We start from the raw sequence: 23596 nt of genomic DNA, 5'->3' as shown, positions 1-23596 counted from the left end.
AAGAAACTGTTAAATCAGTTAACCTTACCTCACTTTTGTTTCTCTAGGCAACTTGGCAGTCTGTTAAAAATAATGTCTGAACACAAATATTCTAAAGAGCCCAGACCATTCCATTTCCACAGTCACCCAGCAATAGCAGACCAAAAAAAACCCACCCACTACCACCTGTACTGGGAATGCCTGGGACTCAGAGAAGCTATAAGAGGGGAACTAGAACTAGGCTGGGTTACCACCAAATGTAACACTGTTGCAATATCTCACTACAGCCATATACACCCAGGAGGCAGGAATTCCCCTCAACTATCAGATTGAGGATAGATGGGGAGAGAGTGGATTTGACTCCCTCTATTGCTCCAAGCCCCCAGATCCAGCTCATGATCTCAGCAGCTTATCCTTCTACTGAGGCGGGAAGAAGTCCCTTTCTTTATGTGGGGGGTGAAGAGAGACAGAATTGGGATTTAACTACTCTTCAAGCTGTGCCAGCTTTACCCATGCTAGCAATAAAAGTAATGGTGTAGACTGGTCAAGAGGGGCTTAAGCAATGCAAATAGGTACATAGGGTCTATAGCATGTTTATACAGTCTGAGCTCAATACCACTCCACTGCATTTATGTTGCTATATTCAGCTATGCTTGAATAGGTAAAGTTTACCGGTCTCATGCCAGACTGTAATGTAGATATACCCAGAGTGATGAACTAAGCCAGGCCTGGCCTGGCATGGTTTCTTCAATACCCCTGCGTCAGCACCCTCTACTACCATTCTCTTGCTACCAACACATGCACCTAGTCCTATAGCACATGTAGTAACAGTCCTGGTAGACAGTTTTATACACAACTGTAACAATCAAACTACTATCACATGTTAATTGATAAGCTGTATTGTCAAATGCATGAGCATTCTTGGGTTCATTATAAAATGTAGTCATGAGCCCAAATAATGAATAACGGTCAGGTTTACTGCCACCAGACTCATACTATAATACAGGAAAAAGGTTCAATATGATACAAGTTTCCAGGAAAGCCATCTCACACATGGTGGTTATGTTCATCATAAGGCAGGTTTGCTACCAATGTCACAACCCATTTTTTTTAAACAACCAGTTAGTGCATTTAAAAAAAATGAAGGTAGTGTGTATGTTCATGAAGGGCAATCTAGGCTAGTGAGTGGGCTACATACATGGGTGGTCCTCCTTTATCTCGTGGGCCACAAGATTGAAATAATCAAGATGATCTCCCAGTACAAGGAAGTTTTGCTAACTCTGTTTGCGTACCTAGAATTCACGGGATTCCAGTTGCTTTGGATGCAAAGGGAATACACAGCTCTCAGTCAATGTGTGCAGTCAGCACACACTTCGATTCATGTACCCTTGCTTTGTGTCAATTTGGTAATACTGGTAGGGTTAAAAAAAATGACACACACACAGAAAACAGAGGGATCTGGCAACCAACAGTAAACAATGCCTCCCGGGCCAGACCTAGAATCTCCATGGGTTGCATGTGGCCCACAAGTTCCTCACCAAAGGAGTATGTCAACTGAAGTTTATATTTAACAAATAATCTTCTACCTTGTTTTTCAGTACCATTTTGTGCTTCTTATCTCTCCTTGTGAACACATGCAATTCAGATACTAAGGAGTAAGAAGATACATCTTAGGTTTGTACGAAGGTCAAACATTCAGATACCTTGTGCTTTTCCCTTGAGACATTTGAGCATTAGCCTGTGAAAATAATGCCCTACCTCTTGCTATGATTAAAAAAGCTCATATATCCTGATGCTGACAATCTTCCTGTCCACATAAACCACTTATTTTAGGTGTTATGGGATACTTTGGCTGAAAGAACAGAATTGGGGATCGGGATGGAGTGTGATACGTTGTTAACATAACTTCCTAACACTTTTAATAAGTCTAATATGAGTATTGATTGATACTTCAAAACAATTTAAAAAAAGAACTTAAAGTAAAAGTGCAAGTCTTAAAGTGAAGCAGTGAAAAACTAAGAAACAATATATTTACAGTTTCCAAAAAGAATCTTTAAAGATCCAGTTGGTCAAATGGAACAGAAGGGTTGCTAAGCCCATCACACAAGAAAATCAAATGTGCCCACAAAGATCTCCCGCCAACCAGAAAAGATAGATGTCAGGGACTTTGGGTCAACAAGTATAGAAAGAATATCTGCAAGAGGCAGGTAGGCAATAGGATGGTGAAATATCTGGAGCCAAGGCATGACCTACAAGTTCAGGATTGGATTGGATATGCTGTTTTACTGGGTAGACAAGGAAACATTAGTGAATGGAACATACTGTTGCTAATGATGCTACTTCACATGAACTGTATGAATTACATGCGACTTCAGATTTTGAAGGAAAGTGTGAATACTGAGTGACTTATCAGACAGAACTTGTATCCTGCAAGAGAATGAAGGCCAAAGATTATGCAAGTGAACTGTTGGTTAGGAAACTGATGTAAGATAATTTTAGTTTTGTGGAACATTGAATGTAAGGGTGTGTATTTTGAATGGGGACCCCCATCTCAGTAGAAGGGGCTCCAATCTTCAATGGGAGAAGCTAGTTAGAGAGGAGGTCATAATTCAAAGTTATGGTGAAAAGAGGGAACAAATAAGCACTGATTTAACACAAATGTAGAAAAAGAATTATCAAGGCACAGAGATTTGAAGAGAAGAATTGCGTATAAATCAATGCTAGACGCCTCAATAATAAACAAGAGGAATTGGATTTGTTAATTTAACATAAATTTGGAACATCATGGGAAAAGTCACGACTAGAATGTTATTAGCTATGACTGTTAAACTTTGCAATGATAGTACTTTGTAGATTGTACAAAGATTTAGGGAATAGTAAATAATGAGGATGGAACATTGATACCAAGCAAACTGGATAGCTTGGTAAACTGAGCTCAAGCAAACAGTGTTTTGATATATCCAAATTCTAGGAACAAAAAGCATACTCCATTTTACAGGATGCAAGAATTTATCCTGGGAAGCAGCGACTCTGTGAGGGTATGTCTACACTACCCTCCTAGTTCGAACTAGGAGGGTAATGTAGGCATACCGTACTTGCAAATGAAGCCTGGGATTTGAATTTCCCGGGCTTCATTTGTATAAGCGGAGAGACGCCATTTTTAAAACCCCGCTGGTTCGAACTCCGTGCAGCGCAGCTACACGAGGCACGAACTAGAAACCTAGTTCGAACTACCATTACTCCTCGTGAAATGAGGAGTAACGGTAGTTCGAACTAGGAAGCCTAGTTCGAACTACCTAGTTCGTGCCCCGTGTAGCCGCGCTGCACGGGGTTCGAACCAGCGGGGTTTTAAAAATGGCGGCTCCCCACTTATGCCAATGAACTCCGGGAAATTCAAATCCCGGGCTTCATTTGCAAGTGCGGTATGCCTACATTACCCTCCTAGTTCGAACTAGGAGGGTAGTGTAGACATACCTAAAGAGACTTGAGTGTAGAGTCATGATCAGAAAAATCAAATGCCCCAAAATGGCTAAGCAGCTGAAAAGGAGCTAGGAATTTTGAATGAGACAAATATCATTCTAGGAAGTTCTATGAAAGGCAAAGAAAATAACTGCCCCCTCTCTACTTGACCATGGTGAGGCCTTAGCTTGAGTATTATGCCCAGTTTTGGCATGCCACACTTTAAGAAATGTGTGGTCAAATTGAGAAGAGTCTAGAAGACAGCAGTAAAAATAATAACGTTTTAAAATCCTGGTCGATGAGGAAAGGTTTAAAGGAATAAACTGTATGTTGATTCCTCAGAAAGGAAGATGGGAGTGGGAGGGAACCTGATAAGTCTTCATATCTGTTAAGGGCTATTTATAAAGAAGACGATGATCAATTGTTCTTAGAGTATCCTGAAAGTAGGACAGGAAGGCATCTGCTTAACTTGCAGCAAGAGGAAATTTAGGTTATACTGTATATTGGCAACCCCTTTTTCAGTCTAAGGGTATCTATAATATACTTCCAAGGAAGACTGTGAAATCCTAGTAATTCAAAGTTTTAAAAACATATTAGATGATCCTTCCCTGGTGTTTGGTTACATTTACTTGTTTATACCTCAGAGGTATAAGACCTCTCCAGGTCCCTTTTAGCCCTGAATTATTATTTCAATTATTCTCTAGTCCCTGGATTTACGGTCCAAATGACAATGCATAACACACAGATTAGACAGACAAACTGATGAAATACCAGAAACAACAGTGTCTTAGGTAATTCTTAACCAATCAGTAACATTGATCACAACTTATGGCTAAAAGAGCCTAGTCTCTTGAAAATTATCCATCCAATTTAGAATAAATGTTACATTTCTTGAAGTTTTTATATCACATACCTTGATAATGTCTAATTACCCTTACTTTTTAAAAGTTGCATTCTACTTCCAGTTTTCACATTTCTAACCTCAGCTTTCAGCCTTTTTTCAATATCACTTCTTCTGCTAAGTGGTCCCATAATATTCGATATCTTCTTTCAGTGTGTTTATGCAACACGATCAAGTTGTCTCAGATTTCTCTGATAAGACAAGCAGATTGGAAAATAGTGAAATGCTCAAAGAAGAGCTACAAAAATGATGACATACTATGAGAAATTTAAGTCAATGTCCCTTGTTTTAATGTGTACAACAGAACCAGACACAGTAGTCCATCGGTCTTATAATTGCCTTATGTAAAGGTAATATCTTGTCCCTACTCTTAATTGTCTTTCCTTCCACTGAAGGATCATATTAGAACATCACACTAAGAATTCATTCTGAATTCACAATTAGAGGGTGGGCATTAATGACATTGAGCTTAAATTCCCTTAGACAGGTTTTCTACTCCATTTCATCATTCTTAATATGATGAAAATATGAGCAGATGACCTGGCCTTAGAGTATTTTTTACCTGTGACTTTTGATTGTTTATCATGCATTTATTAAGCTCTGTAGTAAAGCTATCAAATATTTCACTGCATGGATAATTGTCAACATAGTCTTTCCAGACATTATATAGTCTGGCATAAATGTAGGTTGGTATAAATGAGGAGAACTGATTTCAAGCATTCCTAATGTAGATAAATATTAGTAATATACTTTATGATGCAAGTAGAAGCAGCATTATATTTGTCTCCTAATATAAGGTTTTCCATAAATGTACTGTGCATCTCTTCACCAGATACTAAACTGAGGTAGCCAATATCATTCAAAAGACTCAGCTGCAACCCTGAGGCTTCTGAATGTGCCAAGAGCTGAATGAATGCTGTACCCAACATAAATAGCAATAATTTGGGATTTAACCACCTCAATTGCCTTAGGAAAATGATTACATTAGTTCCAAATACTGGCTGCCCTCACGACAGAAAATGTCGTTGGCTTCTTTTCAAAAATAAATGTAGTAGTAATTTAAAAGAAATCTTAGTTAAATAAGAAACAGTATTAAATGTGGCCAAATTCTAGCATTTGTTTTTATAATCTGGTTTGTCAAGGTTTAAATTTATGTATCTTGTGGTTTTTTGCTCAAAACAAACTGAAACAATAAGTAGATGGCCCAGCATGCCATATTTCTGCTATTATGCAAGAATATCATCTTGTTAACTCACTTTATAACTTTTTATTTTAAAAAGACACTAATTTTTGGATAAACGGTTTACTGATTTTTTTTTTAAGAAACGAATCAGTTCCTTTTTTATAGGTTCACAGTGAATTAATTCACATTAATCTTTATCACTTACTTATCACATTTCTTCATTAAAGTGTTGCATAAACTTTAACAAATTAATTCTCACCTCACCAGGGTGCGGTAAGTAAATTCTAGCCTTCCCACTTCTCAGATGGAGAAACTGAAGTAGAGGATATATAATTTGCACTTTCTACAAAGGCTAGTCTAGTAGTCTGTGAGCTGGGAACTCCTGATTTCCAAACTAGGCTATTGTCCTGCAAATAATTACTCATGTACTTAACTTTAGGAATCTATTTGAAGTCAATGGAATAGATTGAACAATTACATGTGCTTAAAATTAAGGAAAGGATTGGAGCCTTAGCTTTTTACACAATGGCTACGTCTACATTGCATATACTTGTGCAAGAAGATATGCAAATGAGGCATGGTAATGAATATCGTTGTGCCTCATTTGCATACCTAATGAGCCGCCATTTTTGTGCAAGGGGCTTTTGCACAAGAAGGAGTAGTCTACACTGCTCCTTCTTGCACAAAAGTCCCCTCTTGCGCAAGAGCTGTTCTGCCTGAAAATAAGCAGCAGAATGGCTCTTGTGCAAGAGGGGGCTTTTGCACAAGAAGGAGCAGTCTACACTGCTCCTTCTTGTGCAAAAACCCCTTGTGCAAAATGGTGGCTCATTAGGTATACAAATGAGGTGCAGCGATATTCATCACCACACCTCATTTGCATATCTTCTTGTGTAAGAATGCGCAATGTAGCCATAGTCTGTCACTTTATATGGCTTTAGCAATATGCTTAAGCTGTCTGAGGCTTAGTCTCCATTGTCTTACACTTGTGAAAATTCAATATAAATACATAAGCAAATCAAACTATTCCTGACAATTTCTCTAGTCCAGTACCTATGAAAAATATGATACTGCAAGGTCCTACTCAAATAGTGTTTTAGAGAATGTGTTACAAGCTTTCTTATCTATGATACTAATAGGGAAGGCAGATGGCCTTGTGGTTAAGAAACTAGACCTAGATTCTGCTCCTGGATCTGTCACAGGCTATCTCTGCGACCCTGAAAAATGTATTTAATCTCTGTGTGAATCAGTTCTCTATCTGTAAATGCTTCCCTACCTCTCAGGGATCTTATGAAGACAAACTATTTTAAGTTAGACATTCAGTTATCTAGTGCTCCAGTGATGGTGAGTGGGCAAAGAAATAAATAATGTGACACAGAGTGGTGGAAAGCAGGTATATAAATATAATATAGTTAAAGTCATTTTCCATATGAGCTGAAAAGAAGTTTCCTCTGAGTTAATTAGATCAATGAAGTGCTGCCTATGACTTTTTTTTTTTTTTTTTTAAATCCCACCTTTTCTGATGAGATGGAGAGAAGAAATGAAACACAAGCTGAAGCATGGCAAAAAGGTTTCTCTAGGCTGGAAGGTTGCTCTTCTCCATAAATGAGAAGCAACCTAATTAACTTCTGTTTAGGAAAGAACTAGCACCAAGAAACCAGCATGCTAAGTCAACAACCCAAGAGGGAAGGAAAAGGGTATTTCTTTTTGTGTTATGAGTTGGCTTATTGATGTTTGGCAGAAGAGTGCAAGTTGGGCCTGTAAATGTATAAAAAAACCAAAGTGAGGAATAAAAAAAGCCCTTCAGAGTGAGAATGATTTACTCCAACCCAACACCACCAGAGGGAGAAATGGTGAGGTCAAGAATGTGAGGCAAGTGCCTTGTCATGGTCAATAAGGTGTGTGTGTGTGTGTGTTTCATCCCAAACAAGCTAACCATTTATTTTAAATATAAATTACAACTATAGCAATCTAAAGTTGGTTCAATCAGGTGCAATGTTTTCTAAAACATGGATTGATAGCCAGATTTGAGGTATAGACATCCGTCTCCAAGCATCTCTGAAAGACAATTGTCTTTGAGGTAAAATTTGTCAGTTGCAAAGTGTTGATTAGCATTGCTAAACAAGAATCTAGGCCGGGGTGAGGAACGGAAGGTCCGGAGGCTGGATGTGGCCCCTGGGTTGCCTGTCTCTGGCCCCTGAGTCTTAGGGCCTTCCCCAGCATTGGGGAGCCTACACTGGCACTCCAGCTCTTCCATACCTACCTGCATCCCCCAGCCCACAACAGAGTTTTCTGTGGGTCAGGAGGTCCCAACGCAAAAAAGGTTCCCCACCCGTGATCTAGGCCAAGACGTGTGGAACATTATGTATAGTTACAAAAAACATTTAGATATGTGGAATATCTACACATGGAATTTAGCCATGATGTGATTGTCGACACCCTCAGTTTCAGTAAAGTGCTTGTGAATATTTAATGGCTCCAGGTCTTGATAACTTCCATTTTACATAATATCCAAAAACTAGCCACTCCAGCCATCATCAACCCACCACTGTGGTATGGTTTCCCCTTGACATTTCAGAGGGAAAAGTGCCACTTAGTGATTTGTAAACAAATTTGGATTAGAAGTGGTAGCATATTGGTCCCATGTGATTTTTCTGGCTTTCTCCACTGTCTCTGGGTTTCAGACAGATTCAGAGGTAACTGTTTGAGTTTATAGTTATTTATATTTGTGCTTATAAATGCAAAGTTATCTGTAATTGAAGCTGAATGGGACACAGTGATTTCCATGTAGCTTTTCTGAAGGTTGGAGTCCAGCAGCCAGGCATATGCATCAAGGATAAAAATGGCAAATTTGAAAAATCATACTTTGCTTTGCCATACTCATTGGGAAAGAGACAAGCAGGGGATAAAAACAGGACAAATTATTGCACATCTTGTGAAGAACACACAATGGAGAAATAGCTGTCTCCCAAATTCTAAAAGAGGGAGTGAGAGTGCAAAGATACGCATTACAATGTATTCATTTTTAAATGAGATGCAAATTTGAACTCTATTTCAATAATACCATTTTAGTATCTTCAGACATTGCAGGGTATGTCCTGCTCACAAAACATGACTTGAGCGGTTGAATGTTCAAACAGTTTTTTTCCCTTCCTTTGTGCCAGGGGAATATATTAATGAACTCATAGAACATATATCCTGTCCAATTTTAATGCTACATTTAATCTAAATGGTTGTGGAACAATTCTGAGGCCAGAGATAACCATGATATGGAATAGGGGTGTAATAGTGGAGTCGATTAACTGATAAGCAAAAGCTTATAGGTTAATGCTATAGACTACACGCATTTCTCTCTCTCCCCCTTCTCTCTTAGCCCCCTGCTGTAGCCAGACAGGAACCCCCCCGTAACATCCATCTTTGCTTGCCTGGAAGCATACAGGGCACACAGAGCAGTAAAAACAGCATAGTCTTTGAAAGCCTTGACAGGAGGCCCAAATATGGCAGCTCACCCAGTGACCCTGGACAACTGTAAGCAGAGATAAGAGGGTGGTCGAACTAATCGCTGACCAAGAGGCTGCCGAGGAGTGCCCTTGTCTGAAACCCATATTGATACGATCACGCGGGGGGGAGGGGAGGAGAGGAATCTCCCGACCAGCAAAGAATGTCCAGTACTCCTAATTTAGTTATCTCTCTCTTACAAGTGTAAATTATTTGAAACTCCCTTGTAAGAACTGGCGCCACAAAAATGGACCAGTACAATTTGGCATCTTAGATAAGAAAGAGGATACAGGCCCCAAGGGTTATAAAGAGGGGTCCAGCAGCACACTCACTCTGAGCGTCGATCTGACATCTACCTGCTGGCCGGGTTAGGTGTTTGACCTCCCGAGGTTCCATGGGGACGCCCACCTCGTATTCGTCTTTCCGAGGAATTGAGGGAACAACCCTGGCCTGACCCGCTGGAGTCGAGAGGCACAGAAGGGGGTAAAAATTGTACCTGTATGTGTCCTTTGCTTAAATATATAAATAGCATTAGAGCTCTTTAAAGATTAAGCTGTCACTTGGTACCATTATTTTCTATCTTTCTTTTTCCTTTGTAACCATTTTAAGATCTATATTTGCTAGTAGTTAAGATGTAAAGCAATAGCCATTGTAACCACATGCTTTATAAGCCTTTTTAATAAACCTGTAACTGGTTAAGTTTTACCTGACTCCTTCAGTTGCTGTAACAAAGCCAAGTATAATTTAAAAGAACTCCAGCCGGTCATAAGGGACAGGTATAGGGAGAGCTGGGGCGTTTGGATTGTGTCGCTTCCAGAGGACAGATCTGTGGGGCATCTCTCAGCCTTCCCTAGTCTGCCCACTGCGAAGGGATCATGTATCCTAGCAGTCAAAATCTGAGGTGTAATAAGCTCTCCCTGTAAACTTCCTGTTGGCTGCCCGCCGCGGAGGGACCCCAGTCCTAGCAGTCAAAGACACGGATGTTAAACTTCTCAGGATGCCAGTCAGTCTCCCCAGGCTGCCTGTTGTGATGGGACCTTGCGTCCCAGCAGTTGAAGACTCGGGTGTAACACACACACACACACACACACACACACACACACACACACACACACACACACACACACACACACACACACACACACACACACACACACACACACACACTGACCTGACCAGACCATTGGCTGACATCCACACCAGTAAATTTTTAGAAGGCTGGCCAGCAGCCCAGCTCACTCCTGGCTTGCAATGAGTCTGGGACCTACCCTGCTGCAGCTCTGCATTTAAACTGTACTAGGAGCCACATGGGTAGGCAGCCCAGCTCAGTCCTGGCTCATGATGAGTCTAGGAGCTAGGTGTTCCCTAGACAGGGGCTGCTGGCACCCTGTGCTGCTGCCTCTTTATCAGGCAGCCAGTCCACAAGGGGAGCTAGTTTTTAAATTGGCTACCCTCGCAGTCCAGATTCCACCTGGCATTCCGCACTCTTGCCTCTGATACAGAGGCAGCAGTGTGAAGTGGCAGAGGATTTTCAGGAATGAGGCCTGAGTGCACTGACTGCCAGCCCCTCCCTCGGGCACTACAGATTAGTCGACGAACAGATAAGAATTCATGAGGTTAATTAACTATTTAATTAACTGATATTTAACATCCCTAATATGGAACAAAGTGAAGCTGGCTTGATCCCATGGTCACAGAGACCTACCTGTCTGCTGAGGGAAGAAAAATTCTTCAGTGGACTACTTTATAATTTTCCTACTCTTCATGTTTAAGAGGTCTGACTGCACAGTTCATCTACATCCCAAAACAAGAGATTCCCAGAGCATGAGATCCATGCAATTGAGCCAGGTCCTCTCAGCTGCTTCCCAGGAATCTAGAAGACCTTAAAAGAGTCAAAGTAGTTTATGTTCCTGCTAAATCACTGCAAACCAGAACTGGCAACACGGGTGAGGAGTCAAGGTCCACAGGGTCAAATATCCCTTCCCCCTATCAATTAGAATGCAGCCCCCTTGTCACAACCACCTCTTTCTTTGAAAGGTAATTGTTGGAAATCTGCTCTGGACCCTACCTCCCTATAGATGTTGTTTCAAGGCATGTTTATATTTCTGAGTGGGGGGCAGGGGTGGTAGGAAGACAGACCTCACCATACCCTATTCTCTGTAGGGATAAGGAGCTCATTTTCATTAGCTCCCTCCCAATAATGGTTCTACATGGGATAATGATGATTTCCCTGTAGTCTTGGTTGTGAGCTGGGCTCACCTGCTCCAAGATCCATCCGTAAGATAAGCAACCATCATAAACAACTGCCTGGGATTCTTCCTCCATTGTGAAAGCAGAAGCAAGAGATTCACATATAAGTCTATGACCTCCTTTCTTATCCAGAAGCTATCTATATGGATATAAGTGAAAGCACAGTATACCATAAACATTTGTTGACTTGTTTCCAAAACCAAGCCATGTTCTATAAGTAGTCCAAAGCCTGATACGTATCAAAAAGCTTTAAAATACACACACAAACCATTTGTTTATTCAGTTCTACATAATTATAGTATCTAAGTGACTCTCAAAGGAACTTCTAGATGATGACATTCACTTGAGCCATGTATCATCTACTGCTAACCAATCCCCCCCACAAAAAAAAATGGAATATTTTTCCCTGAGAATGGCGCATCATTGCACTTTTCTTTCTTTGCTTTTAAATTGCATTGAGTGTAATGTGAATGCTGTGGGAAAGAAGGGGAAGTGCTTTTACTCATTTCTAATGTAGGGCAGGAATTCCTCTCTCTTCTCCCCACCCTCTGCTCCTGAGGACTGGAATCTTTCATGACCAACTATTTTTGTATCCACCTTCTGTTAAATGGAGCAGGCCCATCTCACCGCAGTCTGAACTTATTACTTTGGCTGGATGACTTTAATTACCCAAGCTTAAATAAAATCAATCGTTGACCAAATATTTATAACTGCAAGAGAAAAGGGAAGTGGATATCAGAGAGAAAAGGTGATTGATTTGAGCTCTTGACACCTTCTCCTGACAAAGCAAGTGAGTTGTTATCTTAGCTTTGGTGTCTCTTGGCTGCATTCATGAAATTAGAAGTCTATTGACAGAGTACAGTTAAGGATTTGTTCATGCTGTAACTGGCTGTCCATTCGGTCAGGCAGGAAACTTTTTTTTTTAAATAAGATTTTCTTTTTTCTGGCAGTGACGGATGAGGATGATTCATTGCTAAAAAAGAGACTCCCTCCCTCTCTTAATGACCTCTGAGAACATCTGCAACAAAGGTGCACAGATCAGGAGTGGTCGAACAATTTGTAGTGGGGATGCTGAGAGCTACTGGACCAAACTGTAAAGCTTGAGCATAATAGGAACTAGTAAGCAGGTGGGTGCAGTAGAACTCCACCCCCCCATTCCCTCCTCACCGCCCAGTTCCAACACTTATGACAGGGAGGGAGATGGAGAAATGAAGTGGCAGAAAGTGAAAATTAATAAACTTAAAACTGTTACACTGAAGAGATATGTGCAATAATTAACAGTAACCCTAGAAGTCAGTGGACACTGACCCTTATCATGTACAAAGTTATGTGCCTCTTGCACCTAGGTGATTTTTCTAAGGGCCAGAAATAAAATTTGAGTCCCAAATCCTTACTATGTCTGTCAGACAGTTAATACAAAAGCTCCACCTAGTAGTAATGATCTTTGTAAATAGTGCTCTGCAGGAAAATTGCCCATTCAGTCTGATGTTGAAAGCCAAAATAAATGCGTGTCAAGCAGCTAGGTAGGTAGTTTGAGAGAGGAGCTCAAGTGAATGAACATACCACTTTGTTCCCACTGGAGAGCCTCTGCAAATATTTTTTAATGCTGCAATTGGGATTAACCACCATGTATAGCCCTCAAAAGGCAGAGAGGGAAATGCAAAATTAGACTAAAGCATAGCTTCTCTTGAGAGAGGGGGTAAATGTACTAACTTTCCTACTCATTTACTTACTGAAAATCATGAAGCAAATGCCTTCATTTTCCAATGAGGGCTCCATAGAACTCTCTGCCCTTTTTTACTTGATTTTGAGACACTATCAAGAATCACAAAAGAAACTTTCAAAGGGTGGGTGAAGTGACAAAAGGAGGATATCAAGCAAAACAAAATTCAGTTTCAGTTTGAAGCAAACCAAGTTTTCAGTTCAGTCATTGAACTGAAAAATTATTTGCTCAGTTTAAGTAAATATCATGTGATGTTGAAAGTGTTGAAATATCATGTGATGTTGCCAGGCATGTAATAGTTCTGTGTGAAGATGCCACCCAAGCAGACTATCTAATTCAATAGTTTTGGTTTTAAAAACAAAAATACACTTCATTCAGACTCTGGATTCTATTCATAATGCTGTTAACAGAAGAGTTCTTCCAGCTGACACAACTGTGGGAGGTAAATATCCTAATGTCCCCAGAATGTAGCTGACTGGCTTCAAAAAATTGGAGTACACTTTCAGAAATGTCTTGAATAAGAAGTCTCAGTGCCAAACCTAAAAAAAACCCAAATGATGTGACCTATACTTGTCGGTGCATTGTTGCACCGTTTAACAATTAGTAGGCCAGATCTCTAGCTGTTTCTGGCATTGGGGGATCAAAGAGGAGCTGATTGCCTCTTGCTGACCTGGGGTCTGTCACCACATCACCATTGCCTAGATGAGAGCAATTTAGGGCTTTCCTACCCAAGGACGTTCAGGAAAAATCAAGATGAGCTAGCTGGAGGGTTGATGCTAAAAACACATGACCCGCCTTTGTGGATTTGGAAGAAAAGTGGCCTTAGGTCTTCGTAGTTTAATGCTAAAATGTCCAGCGGCTTCAACAGGTGTTGGAGCACTTCCAGAAGGGAGGATTTTTTTTCAGAGGGGAGGGAGGGAGTTGTAACTTTAGCAGAAGAGCCAACAGCCTGTGCAGGCCTCTGGGCAAGATGTTTGGTGGGGTCGGCTTCATGCTCCTGGATATGGTGGGGCCTCAGGCAGAAGGGGCGGGGTCAGAAGCAGCCATCCCTCTGCATAGCTGGGAGCATAGCACATTCCTCCAGCCCTGAAAACTACATGGAGCCTGCAGTGCAGTGCTCCAGCAGTGATTTAAAGATCCTATTGTGGCAGCCAGGAGCCCTGGACCCCTCTGACTTGTTGGGCCCTGGGACAACTGCTTCCTTTGCTCCCTAGTCAGCAGGTCTATAACTTAGTAGCAGTGATTTCACACAGATAGGATGCTAAGTGCCTCATCTTACAGCCAAGACAATATGATCCCTCCTTCAAAGATGTTTGTCATCTTAGTGAAAATAATAGAATGAAAAATAACCTTGAGATAAGTTTGGGATGTGAAAAGAGGTACCGAAATAATGCATTCATGGGCATATCCGTAGTATTTGTCCATTACTGGATGGGAATGGCTGAACTGTCAATAATACATAGAGGCAGAACTCTTCCCTAAGTATATTGGGCAAAAAGTCAGATGACGTAGTCATCAGATGATGAAAATTGTTTTCTTTAGTATTTTGATAGTTATGTAGAAGGATAATGAATTGAAGTGCCTGAAGTAATACAATTTTAAAATCTGTAGCTCTAGTTAACTTGTAGCTGAGCGTCTTTAAAAGGGTTGGCTGAGTGGTCACTGAACCATTCTCTGTTTTTTGTTTGGTGGGTAGTTGTTTTTTAAATGACTCTTGGAACAGTGCAGAAGTTTCATACTGGAAGAAAACTCATCTTGTACCAAAACTTTAAGGGTAAATATGAGGACCCAAGTAACTACAGCCTCATCAATCATTGGACTTGTTTGATCAAGAATGAATACGTTATAGAATATCAATCAACACGAGTTAATTAAGAGCCGATTATGCCTTCATATCTTTGTTAAATGGTACATTTTATTAATGGTGAAGATATTAATGTAATATAGCAAGACAAATGGGAGATGTTTGAGGTAGTCACACACAAGTATCTGTAGACCCTGATGCATATTTGCTAAAATTTAGCAATCTTTGATAATCTACGGAAGTTGATTCAGGGAAGCTGACGGGCTTCAGTTCTACAAACTCATAAAGAGGTAATATTTCAGAAGGCACAGAAGGGGCAGACACGGCTCCTTTCAACTCTGATTCTGAGAAAAGCAAATGAGTGTTTTTTTCCTATGCCAATGTGTTAATGACGTCCACACATGGAGTGATTCGACAGGGCAGGAAGGGTACAGTGGCTTCAAATCTGGCAGAGACTAATTGTATCCTGTAGAATTTCTTTGCAGTGGTCAAGCGAATAGGGGAGGAGGGAGGTGACTACTCCTCCCACCAGCCTATAGCTGTATGTGTGGTATCTTTACATAGGACTGGAGTGAGCTTGCCCCACATTCACTCAACGGTGGCAATCCCTGTCCTGAGGGAATGAACCAAGCTCTCTGCTCTAGGAGTTAACCTGGAACTCAGGTTCTGATGCCACTGTGACCCCTTTTGTCATGTTCGAACACATTGCTGAGTCAAATCTGAGAGGTGCTGCTACCTCCTGTGTTGAGCTGTAATGCCCACTGTCGGAAGCCAGGCTCAGCCCTACAGTATAGAAGCCATTTCTGCCAGGTCTGTGCAGGGCAGGCTTGCTCTCTAACCCCCCTTACCAATGATCCATTGCTTCCCTTATTTGCAAAATCTGGCTCCCCCCATGTTCCATCACGGATAGTCCTGTCAATTAAATAAAATATTTACAGTGGTTGGGGTTAACAACTATTATTTCATGCAAGCAAAAGTTTTCCTCAGTTGGAGCATTGTGTCCGATTCTGGGCACCTCCAGTTTTTCCACGTCTAACTTGAAATGTGAAGGTCCAGAGAAGAGCAACAAAAATGATTAAAGGTCTAGAAAACAGGACCTATGAGGGAAGACTGAAGTAAAGAGAAGATCAAGAGGGGACATGATATCAGTTTTCAAGTATCTAAAAGGGTGTCACAAGGAAGAGGGAGAGAAGTTGTTCTCCTTCCCCTCTGAGGATAGGACAAGAAGCAAGAGGCTTAAATTGCAGCAAGGGAGGTTTAGGTTGGCCATTAGGAAAACTTCCTAACTGTCAGGGTGGTTAAACACTGGAATAAATTGCCTAGGTAGGTTGTGGAATCACCATTGCTGGAAATATTTAAGAGCAGGTTAGATAGACATCTATTGGGGATGATCTAGCCTGAGCTTGGTCCTTCTGTGAGGGCAGGGGACTGGACTTCAGATCTCTTGAGGTCCTTTCCAGTTCTAATATTCTATGAAAAGCAAATAGTCAGAATTTTGGAAACTATCCTTCCTCTAACTACAGTGTTTTGTTCATTTGCACGTATTCATTTTCGTATTTTTACTGTATTAATTTCACTGAACCATATTAGTTAATCTTTTAAATAAGAGAGAACTTGACAATAGCAGTACTTTGAAAACTTTTGCTTGCATGAAATAATGGTTAATAAATCCCAACCACTTTAAATATTACTTAAAGAAAATGGCAGGCTGCAGTGTTGAAGGAGACTTGAACAAAGGAAAGACTCCCTCAATTGTCAAATGGATTCTTCCCTCTGATATAATAGGACCAGACCATGTTGATTTTTAAAACCATTTTAAAATAAATATTTAATTTTTATTCTTAGCATCTGGATTATCTGATCCAATCTTTAATGTTTTGAAGTACAGCACAAGGTCTGGAACACTTTTTTCCATCCCTGATTTAAAATTAAGTTTTTTTTTTTCTTTTCTTCTAGGCACTTCATATATAATGAAGCTGTTCTTAAAAGCTGCATGAAACTGAGGTCACACATATGTCAGTCAGAACAATTTGGAATAAATGGCATTGTCCTTTATTTTGTCACCTTTCTAATCCAACTCATACAGAGAAAAATGTGGATTATTAAAAAGTGAGAGAACTTTTTGTTGTTGTTGGGGGAGAAAAAACCTGCTAAATCTGCTCAGTTTTTCTTCCTGTCTCTCTCCAGGCTGCCTGCACCACAGTAGTGTATCAGCCAGATGAGGTCTCTTGAACATAATATGAGACATGCTGTGTTGTAATGTGTGTGCTGCTTCAGCAGAGTATAAATCCACCATAAGCCTCTGGAATCATCTTCAAGACCTGAATTCAGATCCCCCCCAGTGGCAGCAAAGAACATTGCTTCTAAACTGACCATTGTCACCAATCATTTCTAAGGTGATATAAAACTTGTGAACTGCTTTGAGAGAGTTTCCATAAATATAATTGCAAAAAGTAATCAAACTCACCGAAAGTGCTAGCAACTTTGTGTGACCAGAGAAGTGGGTCCAATTCAGACTTAGTATGAGCAGGTGCAGCAATATGAAATCCAGTGATGTTTCTCCCCCCCCGCATCCCCCTCCTGTTCTGAAATGTGATTTGTCCTTTTCATATGTGTTCATTTTTTTTAATTGTATCCTTTGGTATATATGGTTGTGACTATTTTCTTCCACTACTTCATCTGGCCCACGAAAGCTCATCATCTAATAAACCATCTTGTTAGTCTTTAAAGTGCTACATTGTCCTGCATTTTGCTTCAGCTACCGCAGACTAACACGGCTACATTTCTATCACTATTCAGTGATGTTATGGCTGCTTCTTCCAGGCCTGAATTTGGCCCAATGTACTTGTGTATTAGATATTCAGAAATGTGCAATAATTTGCAGGGCAGAACTTAATAGGAATAGTTTCATTAATTTGAACTAGATTTTTTTCAAGCTATTCGGTCAGTTAATTGATTAACATGGAACATTGTTTGTGACAAAGGCTGGCATTTTCGAAGCAGCCTAAGGGAATGAGGACTAGTCATCACCTCTCCCTCAAATACATACACTTTTGAACTAAAATAACCAAATTCTCACTTTTTTCTTGTCTGTGCAAGGCTTTGTGTGGATACACTTATGCTTTAAGTGGGACTTAAGCAAAATCACATCTGAATATGTTTATTCTTCAGTAAATATCCCCACAGAATCGTACCAAAAGAACCGATGGTGTGAATTAAAATTGGTTTTAGTTATTTGGTGAATGCTTTTATAATCTTTTTAAAATCTCAATCTACTTCACCTGCTTACTCTTTACTAAGAAATAAGAATAACCTTATAATCAAATCTAGTATCCACATCATACCTGACACTTACAAAATATTGCACCAATGTTAACTTCCTAACAATCTAACTCCCTGTGTAAGGTGGAGATGTCGGTATACTGAAAGTCTGGTCTCTCATTACTCTAGGCAAATCTCCCACTCACTTCTGTAGGAGGAGTTTGTCTATTGATTCCATTGAAGTCAGGTTTTCATCTAAGATATTGAGTAACAAAACAAGTTTCTGACAGAGTAGGGTTATTATGAAGGGACATCAGATACCGGATGGATATTAAAAAAACCAAAGCCTAAACTCATGTCAGATTTTGCGTTCCTGATTTAGTAAGGTAATTATGGATATAATTCGTCCATTTAAATCTGTTACATGCATACTTGAGATATATGCTGATCAATGATATATGCTGATCTATATTCTAAAGAAAATATTTCACAGAAAATTAGTTTTTGACTAATGTCCATTTATCTCTGAATGGGACATCTGTGTTAGTCTTTCATTGCTCTTTCCCAATAACCATATATTCTTTGATTACACTGGTCAATGAATTTCAGTTATTTTTTCAGTTTTTTTTAATACATACTATGGGAAGAAAAAGCTTAAAATTTTGAGAAATGCTTTGTTTTGAGCTATGTATAGTCTGCACAGTTTTGTTCAGAGTACTAGGTGTTTGTGCATACTTATAATAAGAACAGCAGAAAGGCATCCACAAGGTCAAGTTTTAAAATCCAGAAAATTTTGAAGCTCTCAAGATTTCTCCAAGAGTGAAGTTCAGCAGCTGTCTCTGCTTCTCCCTTTCTCCCAGGCAGGAATCTGTCACTGGGGCAGTGCCTCCACTATTGATCATGAATCCTGTTTGTTCCAGCGTTGTGTTTGTAAAAAGAAAGCAAGTGTGTGTCAATAGGACAGATTTTACCCACTGAAAATGAGAGGGAGAGGGAGTGAGAGAGAGAGATCTTTCATCTTGTCAATGCCTCTTCATCAAAATTCTAATCACATTGCCTTCATTTCAAACCCCTCCACTCTCTTCTGCTTTTATTCTTCCTTCCCTTCCTCCTCTTGTCCAGATTCATCTATCTCTACTGCTCAAAACAAAACTTTCTCCCTTGCATTGCCAATCAGCTCTCTTCTTTCAAGAAACGTTACACAGTCGCTGTTGTAAGAAACAGCTTGTTGCTCCCTGTAACAAGAAAGAAGACTCGCATTTGAAACCAATTGGCATTTTTAAGATAAAGCCAGGCAAAGCGACACTTTCAAATGGAGGTTGCTTTTGTTCCAGGTTCATATATCAAAGTTATATAGGCGTGTTCTTGCAAATCTGCATAGTTGCTGACCATTTTTTTTCATTGCCTGAAGCTCACTTGCTGTACAGTGCAGTGCACATCTTCTGTAACATTCATGCTAAAACTATAATCATTGACTATTCTTGAAATGAGACGGAATTAACATATGAAATAAAGATGAACAATATATGTTGTATCTTGGATCATATGAATATCTGTAGATGACTGAAAAACATTGGATTTTAAAAAGTGTTTATAAATTCATGTCAGGAAAAAGCTGGCATCCTTACATTGTGACATCTCAGAATTTTCTTTATGCTGTGAAGTTGTATGCTGCTAACATGCTAGGTGGCTACGGGACAATACTCTTCCACCAAGGCTCTCCTGTTTCAATGAAAGACTAAAGCAGCAGTGAAGAACCCCGAGGGCAATATTTAAATACTGTTTTCTTTAACCCTTTTACTGCTGGTAAATGACTGTCCCCATTGTGCTGCCATCATTTATACATGTATCACTGAAACTGAGCAAATGTTGGGATTGACTATTACTGTCATAAGCATGTCATCTATAAAGTGTCTGGAATGTATGGCAGTACTGTCAGTGATTGTGTTGGATTGTATGGCAGGTGAAAACTGATTAACAGAAAATGTGAAAGTTGTAAAATGTAACTCCTATCTGGAATTGAATCAGTGTGCATATCTAATGCAACTCACTTGTCTTATTAAAATGATGCATCACAGCTAGATAGAGATAGACCCTCTATCTCAGCAGTTCCAAAACTCTCATCAAAGCTGGCTTAGACATTCTAGAGCCCAGGTCCAAAGCCCTCAGACTCAGGCTATAGCCCTGGGCAGCGGGACTATTGGTATAGGCCTCCTACCTGGAGCTGAAGTGCTGGGTCTTTCACTATAGCACCCTGGCAGAGCTCAAACTCGCTTAGACTTCAGTCCCTACTTCTGGGGATCAGTAATTTTTGATGACAAGAGATTCCTGGTCCAATGAAGTTTGAGAGGTGTCCCACACACTCTAGTCCCCCTTCCTAACTTTTCTGCTCCCTCACCACTCGTTAACTCATTGGTCAGAATTTCTGGGCCTTAGTCCCCTTATACATGCTTTAACCAGGGTACAATCACTCACACTTGTGCTAAGTGGGTTTAAATCAGTGACAGAATGTTGATTTATTAGCATTTTACACTCCCTTTGCATAGGACTAAATGGCCCTGGAGAATGAGAACTGTCAAAAGCAAAATCATAGCAAAAGTTACACTCATTACCTTTTGAACAGCCATTTATATCCACTCGGTGAAAAACTTGCAGCTGGATGCTTAACTTCTACCACCCCTTATGTTAATGTAGAAAGTGGCCCATATAGTAGGAGCTGAATTCACACAAACGAGGGGCTTGATTCTCCCCTTACTTATGGCTGCTTTTATGTTTGTGTAGCTCCAGTGACTTCAGCAAAGTAACTCCCATATGTACTGAGTATACTGGATCTAGATTCTTTTCACTCACAAAAGAAGGCTACCCAGCAGATTAAGTACAGAACTCTAATTTACATTAATTAGTGGAATATTCTGAACTACTTCAAACACTTTTCAACATCTCCAAACTCATCAGAAGCATGCTCCTTCCAGACCAGGACACACCAATTCAAAGCACCACTGATCCTGCTAGAACAACAGATGTGAAACCTACAGACATATTTCCATTGCTACATAGATCAACAACCCCTTCTTCAGCACAGTTTCAAGACCCATGGATTCTAAACTTCCCTATCACAACATGTGATGTACCTTATCCAGTGTACTAAATGCCCCAATAACTGTGCATAAAACCAGATCATTTCTAAGCTCTCAAATGAACTCACCCAGGAAGATGATAAATCAAGGCAAAAAAACACCTTATCTGTGAGTAAACACTTGTCACAAAGCAATGATTCTCTATCAGTCCTCTTCTGCACAGGAAATCTGCGCAACTATTGCAAAAGAGGAGCTTATATTTCTAACTTTGCTAGGCACTATAAAATTGTAGAATGAAGGGTTTCTGGATTTATGGTTTATTACAGCATCTGCAAAAGGTTAACATACACATACACATCTGCTCTACCCGCACTGTTTCCTTCCTATGAGTGGGAGGAGGGTTAACAGTCCCATGAAATGTGTTACATAGATATGCAAATTATTAAAGATTAAATGTTAACATTTAATATTTAATAGAGATACTTTGAATTAGGCTATGTCTACACTAGCACTTATGTCAGGTCTCATGTGCACTGTGCTATGTGAGGAGAAAATGCTCTCCCACTGACATAACTGCTTGTTGAGCTGATTTTATGATGTAGCTGGGAGCGCTCTTTCCCATCAGCATGCTGCCGCTACATGAGCAATCTTGCAGCAGCACAGCTGTATTGGTACAATTGTGTCACTGTAAACTTGTTGGGGTAAATATGAGCTTAGTTTTCCAGATCTGAAGAGCTTTCTATGATCAAAAGCTTGTCTGTCACCAATAGAAGTTGGTCTAATAAAAGTTCTCTCACATACCTTGTCTCTGGGAAATCCGGCACAATTCCTGAAACACGCAAGCTAGTAAGCAGGGATGTTGGGATGGGGATAGAGGGATTTAATAATTCAGCACAAAATCTACTTTGATTTATTAATTTTTCCAAGTATTTAACTTTATGAAATCCATGCAACTTGGTGAACTACCTGCTACTGTGCATCTATCAAAGTGGTGAATCATCTGTCAATCCTCAAGCACTGATTTCTCCTAATAGCTTGTACCCTGGTTCAAAGGACTCTACTAGGGGCTTGCCTCTCCGAGGATGTCAAACTGGATTCATTTGTAGTTTGTTTGCATTAAAGTGCCTTGCGTTTTCACTCAAATTTTAAAAATGTTAATTATTTGGCAACTTAAATGGCATTAATGAATCCACTTGGATGCACTTTGCAGTGAGCTTGTTCACTTGAAGGTGCAGGTGGATGTATTGCTAACTATTCTGCTTCTGGCAGTCCTCCAGTGCTATTCCACACTTCATTGCTTCCCAACTAGATAAGCATCTCTGTGTACGTGTGTGCCTTTCACTGCTATGGGCTCATCTTGAGCAGATGTCACCTTGTTGAAATGTCAACCATTGACCCCTTTGTGATGCTAAGGAGTGGTGAATTCACATGCTCATTCTAGCTGCCCTGTCCACCTATGCTTCTCTTTAGGCCACTACAGAGTTCTTGAGTTTCAATGCCCTCTTCACAGGGCTCTGTGTCCAGTGCTACTTGGAGAAGAGTCACTAGTGTCTACAGAACACACTCAGAGCAATTGAAGAAGAGGAGCAATCCTGTTTTTTTTCCTAGGGCCAAATCAAACCAAAGGAGCTCCAGCAGAAGTCTCTGAAGGGCAGGACCTCTAGGAATGATACCACTATTTGCCCAGGAGTGCCCAGACAATATACAACCTCAGAACGAAGGGGTGGACAATTCCCCCTCCCCCAAAGCACCTACTAGACCAAAGCTAGCACCCAGGAGAGCATAGGGTATGGTCAGAAAGAGACTCTTCCAGGTAGCTGATGTCTGTATGACCTGGCAGATTCGTAGATTGGACCCAAACTCCATGTAGGCTATCAGTCTGAATGGATAGGGGAGCAGTCAGGTATTATGTCTCATACTATCACACAGCTGATTAAAATTTTCCTAAACACCTAAGTATTTGATTGGCAGTGGCTCTGCTGGGCAGAACTGTGCATGGCTGTGTCCTGCTTTTGATGTTCCTACCTCCTCCTCCCCTCGCCCCCCATCACCTGACACTCAAAAAGGAATCTGCATTGAAGGCTTAAAGGTTTCATTTTCCTCAAGTACAAAACCCAACAAGCATCAGCCAAGTGTGCTGTTGTCCCCATATCCCTTTCCCCCAAACTACTCGTGCTCACTCTTCTTCCTGGTTGACAACTGCCCCTGTCTAACTGGGGGAGGGGGACTCCACCTCCACTCTCTACCACAGGCTTTGCCTCTTCTTGCCCCTGCTACGCTCCTGATCCAGCACTTACTCCACTCTTCCCCAAGATCCCACCCCCACCTTCCTTCTTCCCATCCAGTTCTGCTCTCTGTCCAAGGCCACCACATCCCCACTCCATTCTCTCTGTTCCAGTGCTTCCTGCACATCATGGAACTGGGAATGGGAGAAAATGATCAGTAGACCAGCAGCAGGTGAAAG

General features: G+C 40.5%; 1 long non-coding RNA gene across 3 annotated transcripts in view; it reads right to left on the bottom strand.

The window, feature by feature from the left end:
• Window positions 1-23596, bottom strand: part of LOC112543858 (uncharacterized) — a 73751-nt gene that overhangs the window by 37155 nt on the left and 13000 nt on the right. For 2 of the 3 annotated variants that reach the window (XR_012901313.1, XR_012901317.1), the window contains exon 2: window positions 4352-4530. The exons of the other annotated variant lie outside the window; for it this stretch is intronic. This is a non-coding gene — a long non-coding RNA (uncharacterized LOC112543858). The remainder of the gene's footprint in view (window positions 1-4351; window positions 4531-23596) is intronic. 3 annotated transcript variants of the gene reach the window in all.

Source organism: Pelodiscus sinensis, chromosome 1, assembly GCF_049634645.1.
Source record: "Pelodiscus sinensis isolate JC-2024 chromosome 1, ASM4963464v1, whole genome shotgun sequence".
Classification (NCBI taxonomy): Eukaryota; Metazoa; Chordata; order Testudines; family Trionychidae; genus Pelodiscus; species Pelodiscus sinensis.
Note: the sequence above shows the minus strand (reverse complement) of the source record. Positions and strands in the feature narration are given on the sequence as shown.